The sequence below is a fragment of the Antedon mediterranea genome, chromosome 8, assembly GCF_964355755.1.
Source record: "Antedon mediterranea chromosome 8, ecAntMedi1.1, whole genome shotgun sequence".
Lineage (NCBI taxonomy): Eukaryota > Metazoa > Echinodermata > Crinoidea > Comatulida > Antedonidae > Antedon > Antedon mediterranea.
The window spans coordinates 6,108,028-6,119,097 of NC_092677.1; the positions used below are offsets into that span (position 1 = coordinate 6,108,028).

General features: G+C 34.4%; 1 protein-coding gene across 4 annotated transcripts in view; it reads right to left on the bottom strand.

The window, feature by feature from the left end:
• Window positions 1–4,937, bottom strand: part of LOC140057494 (uncharacterized) — a 48,036-nt gene extending 43,099 nt beyond the window's left edge. For 3 of the 4 annotated variants that reach the window (XM_072103176.1, XM_072103175.1, XM_072103173.1), the window contains exons 1-2: window positions 4,868–4,937; window positions 1,631–1,702 (exon numbers count right to left, since the gene is read on the bottom strand). The gene's annotated coding sequence lies outside the window, so the exon portion shown is untranslated. The remainder of the gene's footprint in view (window positions 1–1,630; window positions 1,703–4,867) is intronic. The other variant, XM_072103174.1, reaches the window with a different exon arrangement.
• Window positions 4,938–11,070: the final 6,133 nt, after the last annotated feature.

Genomic DNA, 11,070 nt, shown 5'->3' on the forward strand with positions numbered 1-11,070 from the left:
AAGGCAATGAGCCTAATTCCCAAGAATCTTATCAGCCTAGACAAAGAGCGCACAGGAGAAATTTTTGAATACTTCAAATCTGTGATGCCTTATAAATACTCATTTACCCAAGAGATTTCTAACTGGAAGGAGTTCTGGAAGTGTGAAAAAGACAGTCCCGATAGTCTCTCCAAAACATTGGAGATTGTGTGTTTGAAATCCACCGAAAAGATGTTTCCAATCTAAAATATTGCGTATTTTGATGACTATATCCCTGCAACCAGTGCATCAGTAGAGCGAGCAAATTCAGCTCTGAAGATTGTAAAAAATGATCTTCGAAGTACCATGACGGAAGATCGACTAAATGCATTGTTATTGATGTTTGTTCATCAGGACATTAAACTTAATTACGATGCCATTATTCAGAAGTATGCGAATATGTATCCCCGACGGATGATGTTTATAAATCCTTTGGAAGAGAAGTAGTGATCATCACAAATGTAGACCTATTATTATTTATTAAATTGACGGCACTGTTATCACATGTTAAGATAATAAAATTCAGCTACTGATACTACAGCATTGTCATTATTTAGTAATTTTCCTTTTTACCTTTAAAAAAAATAAGATATAGGCATAGGCCTAAATCCTTAACACACGATCTTTCACTGTGTATATTATTTAACATAACTAGGCCAACATTGTTTTAAAGGTTCCAAATTATATTACCGTATGGGAAGTACCTTCATCATTTAACGCAAACAATGTTATCCCTAGTCGCGTCTGTTGGAAAAAGTAGACTACAATGAATTTGCCGATTGTTAACAATATGCTATGGGAGTGACATTTCCGTCAAACTATAGATGCCAATTTATCATGAATATTAGGCGTGCTATAGAGTATCATTTCCAACCATTTAGGAGTGTCAATTAACTGAATCCGCCCCTGCGTGAGAGTGCCATTTCCGACCATCTAGATCATTCTAGACCATTTAAATCGTCTCAACTCAGCCCCAACCATGGTGGGGCTGAGTTGGTGTGGACTCACTACAGTTGCGCCCCCCCCCCCCCCTTTCACAAAATCCTGGATCTGCCCCTGCCCCTGGCGTCAAGTCCTACACCAATCGGACAACAGACTTATAACCGGTAACTGACGATCCCTGTGTTGATCCTTTGTACAAACAAAGTTGGAGTGGCCTCTCCAAGTATGCCATGGCATAATACAGTATATGGAATCCTGAGCTGCCCAATTATCAGGAATCCCCTCTCGGCATTACGTAGTAGTGTCCAGTGGAATGGAAACCAATACGACTGGTACTAGATCTGCTGCATAAGTTGCCATAAAAGTAGAACAAAGTTCACTAAACTGCCTTACGGGAGTGAGAAAACTAAATCCTCCCAGACACTACCTGGATTTTTCTATGGTTTAAGGGCTGCTCTTTTAACACAAATGAGAGAGCTAACTAACTCATACTACCATAGGCCTGAAGAGCCTGAAACCTGCCTGACTTGGTTAAACCTACTAGGGACAAGTGTCCCCGCCAGTATAGCTTTCAGACTCGATGACAACTAGACCTTTGGTAATATTGTAGCTGATACAGGTTGTATCGGAATACAGCTTGACCGATAGCAGTCCAGATGTTTTGACTAACCTGATGCTAAATACAGGCACCTACTCTTCTACCCAAAAGAAGCAGTGGTCTGCTCCTGTGATCAGATATATTCTGAAATCAGAAAATAAAAAAAAAGTAGATTTTATAATAATTATTTATAAACAAAAATTCTTCCATTCATACGGAAACGAGTCAAAAAAAGGCAGATTTATTTTTTAAGTATCTAGGGAATAAATCAAGTGAGGTCTAGATGTGATGTTTAGAGCATGGGTTCATACTTTCTGTACTGAATTGTACCAACAATTGTAATCCATTAGGCCTACTATTATGTTGAGTTTAGATAATTATTTATTATTGACAATTAAAGCAAATTTAGGTTAAACGATTTGCCTGGAATAGGTGTTTTTCACAAACTGTTTTACGTTTACATTATAAAAAAATAGTATGTTGTTAAATTTGGACTTCTGGTCCCATTTCTTTTTGTACCCAACCTAGCTGTTCGCTATGTATCGTGATAGGTAAATTCAACAACATTTTAGCAGGCCTACGGTATACAATAATTGTTGTCATGCTGTCAAAAGTGTTCTTATCATTGACAGTGAACATATCAATCATAAATTTCGTAAATGGGATTTCATAACTGTCCTAATAGCATTTCTGTCACCACCTTAACCCTGCAACCCTCCAAATAACCCGGGTCGCTACATTTTGTTTTTTTGTACATAGGTTGAGGACCCCTCTTAAACATGCATATATCATATGAAAACTAGGTCTTGCCTGGGTCACAGTGCATATCGGCCGCCAGTCATTTCGGCCGCCGGTTATGGAATGCCCAAAATCATGAAACGCCAAAAAGGACAAAATATGTATTGTTTATTTCGGCCGCCAAAATCGTCAATTGTTAATGTATGGAACGCCTTAATTGTCAAAAAGGGTGTACGTATACATGTGCCTATTGCCTGAATAGACGTGCGTATTAAAACAGCAAGCAATCAACAAAAACGATCATAGTTCATACATTTTGATTTACATGGAGCTGCGCTATCAATATTTTACTATCATTCGCTGGCTTCTTCCTGGCTCCACAACAACCACTATGAAATAAAGTAAGTCGTGTAGAAATACTTTAGTTAAGCTACTAAACTAATCCCTCCATAAGTCATAAATTGGCTGTGTGATTTACACACGTCTATTCAGGCGATAGGCACATGTATACACCCTTTTTGACAATTAAGGCGTGCCATACGTTATTAACAATATTGACGATACTGGCGGCCGAAATGAACAATACATATTTTGTCTATTTTGGCGTTTCATGATTTTGGGCGTTCCATAACCGGAGGCCGAAATGACTGGCGGCCGAAATGATCAGACACCGTCTCCAGGGGCGTGGTCACGTTTTTGAGATTCATTCAAGTTTTCTCAACTATGAATACAGTACAGTACATACTACACATTTTCAAAATTATGCTTAACTCCACAAGCTAAAAAAATGAATGTTTGTTTCTTTTTACCTTCAACACATTAAATAAACATCTTTTTTACTGAGGAAATCGATCAGTAATCCAAAATCTTCATCATTTATTACACGGTAAGCTAACAGAGACACTCCTTGCAGCAAAATATTAAAATATCATTTCATGACGTCATCTACTAGTACTATTGATTTGCTCAACTAAATTTTTTAACATTTGAAAATTTTGGAAATTCCCAAAAAAGATCACTTATATTACAATACTACAAATAATATAACAATTGAGGACAGCACAATAATAAAAGGCAATTCATTGATTATATTGCAAATTGCATCAAGGAAATACAGATGAGAACTGTATTTCTGTAAAGCAAAATAAAACCAGACTCCTACACGGAAATTACTAATTCTGTCTGTGGGCTGGAAAAAAATTGCACTTTTGAACATTGTTAATGTTAGTGTTATAATTGACAACTACAGTATATCTTTCCTTACGGTAAATCTTTCTATCAAGATTTTGTTTGGTGTCAAAACTCTAAAATGACATACAGGGGTGTAATAATAGTGGTGGTGTACAGTAACCTTGTGACAAGTTAAAATCATGTGATTAAAACTTCTTTTATCTTGTTTCAAAATCTCTATTATTTATGTTTTAACCTTTAAATGTGCTTACTTTAATTGTTTTAATTTGATTTTGATAATTTTAGGTTTAATTTTATATTTTCTTTTGTCCATTTATATACTGTATTTTGTTTACATTTATGTAGTTAAGAACTGAACCACTTTGGAAATCAGTACATTGTATTGAAAATGTATTTCAGAATAAAGAAAGATTAAATAAAATAAATAAATAAATGTGTATCTTATATTTATGTCCATTTATTTCCAGTCTACAAAAGTAATCAAATCTGGTCTTAGTACAGTAGTATTTTTTCAGCAAGGCCTTTAATATTAACAAATCAGCCTGAACTTGTACAGTATAAACACATACACCAAACACATAGAGATATTATATATATTATTATATTATTATTATATATTCACTATAATATCTCTATGATTGTAGTAATATGCTGATCATTTCAAATGCACAGCAGATTACAGTGTGGTTCAGATGATCCCTGAATTCTCAGATGATGCCTTAATTCTCAGCTGATCCCTGAATGCTAAATGTTTGGGTTAATACAGTAATACTATAATACCCAGATGATACAGTATATTGTATTGTTAATGTTTGTGTGTTTGTCATCTTATGGGATTGGATCTGATCTGGAAGCTACTGTACAAACGCCATCATATAGGCTATCTCGTACAGGCCACGCTCCCATGGGCTGATTTCTATTCATAGAACATAGAGTATGTACACACAACATTCTGTCTTTACTCCATGGTTACGAGCTATATTATTAAATGGTTTTTTTTTATATATTTTTTTCATTCCAAAGATATGATTTGCTCCTCAATTTTAATTAGCTTTTTAACAACCTTTTCTCTTCAAAATGTGACACACATACACTACAAATAACAAATTATGCATTTATAGCGACATGTATGTTGCTACTGCTGCCACAAAAGATAATCATGAATTACAAATTATTAAGGAGGGTCTCAAGTACAATACTGTACATTCTAGCTACAGTCAATACTACTAGTAATGTACTAGCTATTAGTATTACACTTATTTATCGGTACTTCGATGGCCTAGACGTTACTCCAAATACCATCTGATTTGTTTTTATAGTCAGTCAATTACCTCAAACCTTACATCAAACAGTATTAATACTATTAATACTAATATTTACCTTCAATATGAAACAACAAATTTTATAATTGACATTGTTTATTAAAGAACTTGAAAGTGTAAATCCATAGGCTGGCTGTGTAAGAGGCTGTGTCAGTGTGTACAGCCATATTGCCGATTTCAGCCAGACATTGTTTAATGTTGTAGAGAGAAGCCATTTTATTTGGGTGACTAAATACAGAATTAGAGGGAAATTTGAATATATAGATTGCTGTTTTGCACCGGCTTTCCGCATAAAAACTGGGCTTTATGTCACTACAATATGGATGATGGCTACAAACATGTTAATGCTTTGACAAAGTTCACTACATGGAACAAAGGTCATTTTTATTGCAAAAAATTGTTCACACCCATGAACCAAACTTGGTCAAAAGCACGAGTAGACTTTATAGAATTAGTTCTTACACCCGTATAATTCTTAAACCAAACTTTAGTCGTAGTTGAAGTTCGACTTGAAAAAATCCTAGTTCGAGCTATTCTACTTCAAATTCGATCATACAAGTAGTCAAAGTATGCAGTTCGACTTAATGAAGTCAAGCTTTTAGTCGAATTGCACTCGTCTGGGTAGCAAGGCTATACATTGGCCAATGTCAAGAGAGTATTTGAGGAGCAGACGAAATTGTGCACATTGATATCACTTTCCATTTTCTTACAAAACTTTTTACGCATCAGGACTATACATGAAAAATAATTATAAAAGATCAGTATTAATTTAACAGTGAAGTACTTTTGATTATAACAACAAACAAAATCTTCAAAAAATATTTAAGAACCATGGCGGTATGGTAACTTTCATATTTTCTAGGCCTCCAACAACGTATGATCGCGACAAACCACATACTTCACAGCGTGACAAGAAAGCACTAGGCCCCCTAAACATTCCATCACGTGGTGAGTTTCCGCATCTCCCATTGTCGCTATGGCGTGACGTAGTTAAAGTTGGACTTGCGCGAGGAAAATAATGTGATTTGTATATGGTTGTAAATAAACATGATTAGCATAATTATAACATACAATACAATGTATATTTAATTAAGCTAATATAAAAATAGATATTTCTTTCTTCAATATCTGGCCAATATAACAACTCAATGACTGGGTTTTATAAACCTAGTTTAAATACCATTTAGTTGGCGATTTAGCCGGCCCCCTTAAGGACTAAAGAAATCGATCAAAATCCGTCTTGATTTAGTCGAGGTTGGCCTGATTTTGTCGCCGATTTAGTTTAAGTTCGGTTTATGAATTAAAATGACGTCATTTTTAAAGTTTTAGCTCGAACTACGTTTAAAGTCCGGTTTAAGAATACCGGCGTTATTCTTTGATGTAGTGCCGTATACAGCCATTTATTGTAAATTAGATAACAAGTTGTGATGTTCAAGGGGTTTTAGTATAAAACTTATGTTCATTTAAATATCGCGATTGTACAGTAGCAATATATGCACACTAATTATGCACTTGAGCCATTTTTGCCTATGTATATCTCTTAAAATATTCATTTTGTTACTTTGAATGTTGCAGAAATGGATTCAGGGTCAAAAGTTTTGCTAGGATAACAAGTTGTGATGTTCTAGGGGTTTCAGTATAAAACTTATGTCCATTTAAATATCGCGATTGTAGCAATATGTACACACTAATTATGCGCTTGAGCCATTTTTGACCACTTATATCTCTTAAACTATTCATTTTAAAGTCTTCTAAAGTAAAGGCGATAACAATGGTGTTTATGTTCATTTAAATATCGCGATTGTACAGTAGCAATATATGCACACTAATTATGCACTTGAGCCATTTTTGCCTATGTATATCTCTTAAACTATTCATTTTGTTACTTTGAATGTTGCAGAAATGGATTCAGGGTCAAAAGTTTTGCTAGGATAACAAGTTGTGATGTTCTAGGGGTTTCAGTATAAAACTTATGTCCATTTAAATATCGCGATTGTAGCAATATGTACACACTAATTATGCGCTTGAGCCATTTTTGACCACTTATTTATATCTCTTAAACTATTCATTTTGTTACTTTAAATGTTGCAGAAATGGATTCAGGGCCAAAAATTGTGTAAAATTGAATGTATTGAAAGCACTAGGATATAAAATGCTGAAATTATGATCTTCCGAAAATTGACGATAGCACGTTTTGCATTGAAATTGCTACAAATATACACAAAACGCCTTCATTTTATAGTCATATTTGGACATGAAGGAATAAAGACACCAAACTGGTATTTGGAACATAGCTGAATCATGCATTGATGAACTTATATGATGAGTTTCAACTTTGGGAATAATTGCCCACAAGGTCAAAGTTCAAAACGAAAAAGTAGTGATTTTTTGTATTTTGTGTCCCGAGTGACTTTTTGACACGCAGTGTACCCCTAAGATGAAGTTTTAAAATGATGAACTTTTTTGTATGGATACATTTCATACCATATATTAATATTATATAGGAAAAAATCAATTTACAAATGTATTTTCATATTTAAATAAGGGGTCAAAATTGCCGAAACTGTTCGAGACAAAATAAATTGGGGTCTCTAGGGACCAAAATCTCGGAAATTAATTGAGATACAGCAATTTTTTTTTCATTTTTTTAATCTATGACCAAAATTATGTCAGTGTATCAATATTCCGCTTATTAGCTTTAATAGTTTATAAAATATGGCTAATTAAAAATGCAACTTTACAAAAAGGTAATTTATTAAGACCGAAAATTCTACAGACGACACATTTTCAAATGGCCATAACTTTTAAACGACTTGGAGTTGGCAACTGAAATTTTTGGTGTGTTCGTGAGACATATAGTTGTATATTATATGTAAGTTTCAAGGAAATCTGAGGGGGTACCCAGCCATGATTTTCAGAAAATTTGTTGAGTTGGCATGGAATGACCCATATACAATATGCCCAAATAGAACATCACTGATTATCATTAGTAAAAAACATAAACATTCTATAGTACAAATATCCTGCTTTACCCCAAAGAACCGAGTTTCCTCAAGCAGTACGTCAGCCTTGTATTTAACTTCTTAACTACGATCAACATGTCCACCCATTTAAGCTTTAGTCAAACACTACTGCCAGATACTTATAATTGTTAACAATCTCTACTTCCTTTACTTTTTTTAATTAATGTATACTGTCAGACCAATTATGTTTTCGAAAATCAATCCTTATTTCTTTTGTTTTATTTATGTTTAGTTCAAGAAAATAAAAAATATGATTTATCTACCGATAGGATTGGGCCGATTAGAATGCATTTGCCAACATTCTTTTACATCTTTCACAACATTATAGAGTTTAGGTAATTTAACCGATTGTAATGTAGTATTTAGGATATTTTAATATCGATTGTACTGTAGTATTTAGGATGTTTTAATTCCGATTGTAATTGTATTGTAGTATTTAAGATTTTCTAATTTCGAATCCGATGCAGACCTTGATTTAAAAGGAGCGCCATGGCGCTGACGCTCCTTGGCGCTCCTGAAAACGATCAAAGGAGCGCCTAAAATAGCGCTCCCCAACCTGTTACAGTGCGTCATAAAAATATATATAACTAGACTATAACTATTTTTTTAAATTAGTTCTAGGTGTAAATATGTTAACTGCACACTGCAAAGTTGTGGATGACAGTGTGGTGTAATGGTTATGTATCCAGCCTCTCACAGTTGAGATCGCTGGTTCAAGTCCCACTGAGGGTTTTTTTTTTTTATTATTTTTTTATTTATTTATTTTTTTTTTTTGTGGACCTTGATCTTTTACCCTGACCCTTCAAAATTTAACCACAATTATATGATGTGTCATTGATCATTGTGGCTAAGTTTGGTGAGAATCGGATCAAAACTGTGGTCTCTAGGCAGTAAAATAGTTTTTTGTTAGTTGTGACCTTGACCTATGACCTTTCCCCTCAAATTCGAACTCGTCCGAGCTTTTTGGGCATAGATCATTGTGTCCAAATTTGGTTAGAATCGGATAAAAACTGTGGCCTCCAGGCTGTTCACAGACACACACACAAACACACAAACACACACACAAACACACACACAAACATACAGGGGTGAAAACATAACCTCCTTGGCGGAGGTAATGATAAGAATATTAACCCTGAATACAACACACAGTCTATATATAGTCGCGCAAACGATCTTTGTTATGGCTACCCCCGATAGGCTAGGCGCGCCTACGATCTTTGATGTTGCGAGAAAAATATCGTAAACAATTCATTCTAAATATAGTATCAGAACGTTCAATCGGTAGCTCAAAAAGACTGCCGTCAGAAGACCGTAATTATACAGACCTAGTTTTTTTGGTCACATGGCATGAAACGCGATACTCTCTGCTTTAGTACCGCAACATCTCACATGTTTTTTTTTTAACTCAGTATGTGAGGGTGGCTGCCGACGATAAACAGTAATTAAGATCGTGTACCTGGATTTTGTGTCACATGACATGAAACACTCTCTCTGATCTTAATAACTGCTCACATGTTTTCCCCTCCAAATTCTGGTCGGGCCTTTTCTTATACACATGTCGCCTTTATGTTAAATCTTATAGTAATTAATATGGATGGAATATATATTTATTTTGCATATATTTTGTTGGTGTCCTAGCCTAGGTGTCGTTGTTTTTATAATTCGCTAACCCAAGGTAGGATTAAATAATTTATAGTGTAGGCCGCCGAAACTAGACTAGATAGATAGCCTCGACTCTCTCTCTCTCTCTGCGTGAGCTGAGAGGTCCACGGACCCGATGTCGTCTCGTCGGCGGATTTCCGTCCAAATTAGGATAACCGATGCGTAGGCCTAGCTAGGGTGGCTACAAAAATTGACGTCTACTATCTTTAGATAGGATTTTAATTAGCAAACAATACATTGTTTGTTTGCATTGTCCATGCTTCTAAAGTAAAGGCGATAACAATGGTGTTTACTAACCCTACGAACCACCCTATCTATGTTTTGCGGTAGTATTTAATTATATTTATGGTAATAAATGAATCCTACTGTGTTTAAAATTATGTATGGATAATAAACAAGTATTGTTTTTAAGCTGTAGTTTATCTTAGAATTTGTAATCTTAGGTCTTGGGTCTTAGCTTTCGTGATCTTAGGTCTTAGGGGGTCTTAGCTTTCGTGGTCTTAGGTTTCGTGACACCCTACATCGTAGACTACGTTCAGAGAACAATGAGAATTTTACGTGCGAGAGTACCATTTCCGGCCATCTAGAGGTGTCATTTATCCAAATTCGGCTCGCCACAGGCCCAACCATGGTGGGCCTGTGCCTCGAATACTTAATCAAAATAATGAGGAGAGCCATTAGGAGCTCTCCTCTTATATTTATAAATCAAGATCTGCAATTGTACTAACATTTAAAGTGTTTAAATCCAGATAGGAATAACATAGGCCTAGTATTTATGCTTTACTTTTGATTATACTGTAGTGTTTAGTTTAGTTTTTATATATAATAAGTAAGTATACCTACTTATATAGTTTTTATTTATTTATTCATAGGAATCACCTTTATATCGGTGTCACACATTTATCAGTTAACAGACAAAATTACAAATAACATAAGCCACAAAGTTCTAAATACTAATACTTAACATCAAAACAAAATGTTTTTTGTTTTTTTTTTCATACATCTAATTAATTAATTAATTAGATGTATGAAAATAGATAATATGTAAATTGTACAATATATATAACTACAAAAATAAAAACAGAACAACAAAAATACAGGATAGGCCTAATAAATAAATAAAACTTACAGCATCCTCATAGAGACGTCTGTAGCTTGTTTACTGTATTAATCAATTAGTTGAGAGAGGTAATGCTGATAACATTGTAGATCTAGTAACCCATACTTTCATTAAATATTTTTTACAATAAAAATCAAAGATTTTTCCTAATGCATTTTCAGTGAATAAATTGTCTAGCATAAAGTGTTTTAATTCCTGAGATCCACAATTAAAATTATCCCAGTACATACTTAATTATTGTCTAACAGAGAGACATATGGCGCTACTGCAGTTTCGCACCACACTGTTATATCTTTGATTTCTCGCTTAATTTTTTTCTCACACCCACATCATACAATTTTGGGCCATTATGTAACATGTTCCCATGATTTAGCCACCGTTACATTACCTTTATCACAATAAAAAATGCCTTTCAAAACAGCTCCTTTTTTCGCGAATACTTTGATCGAATTG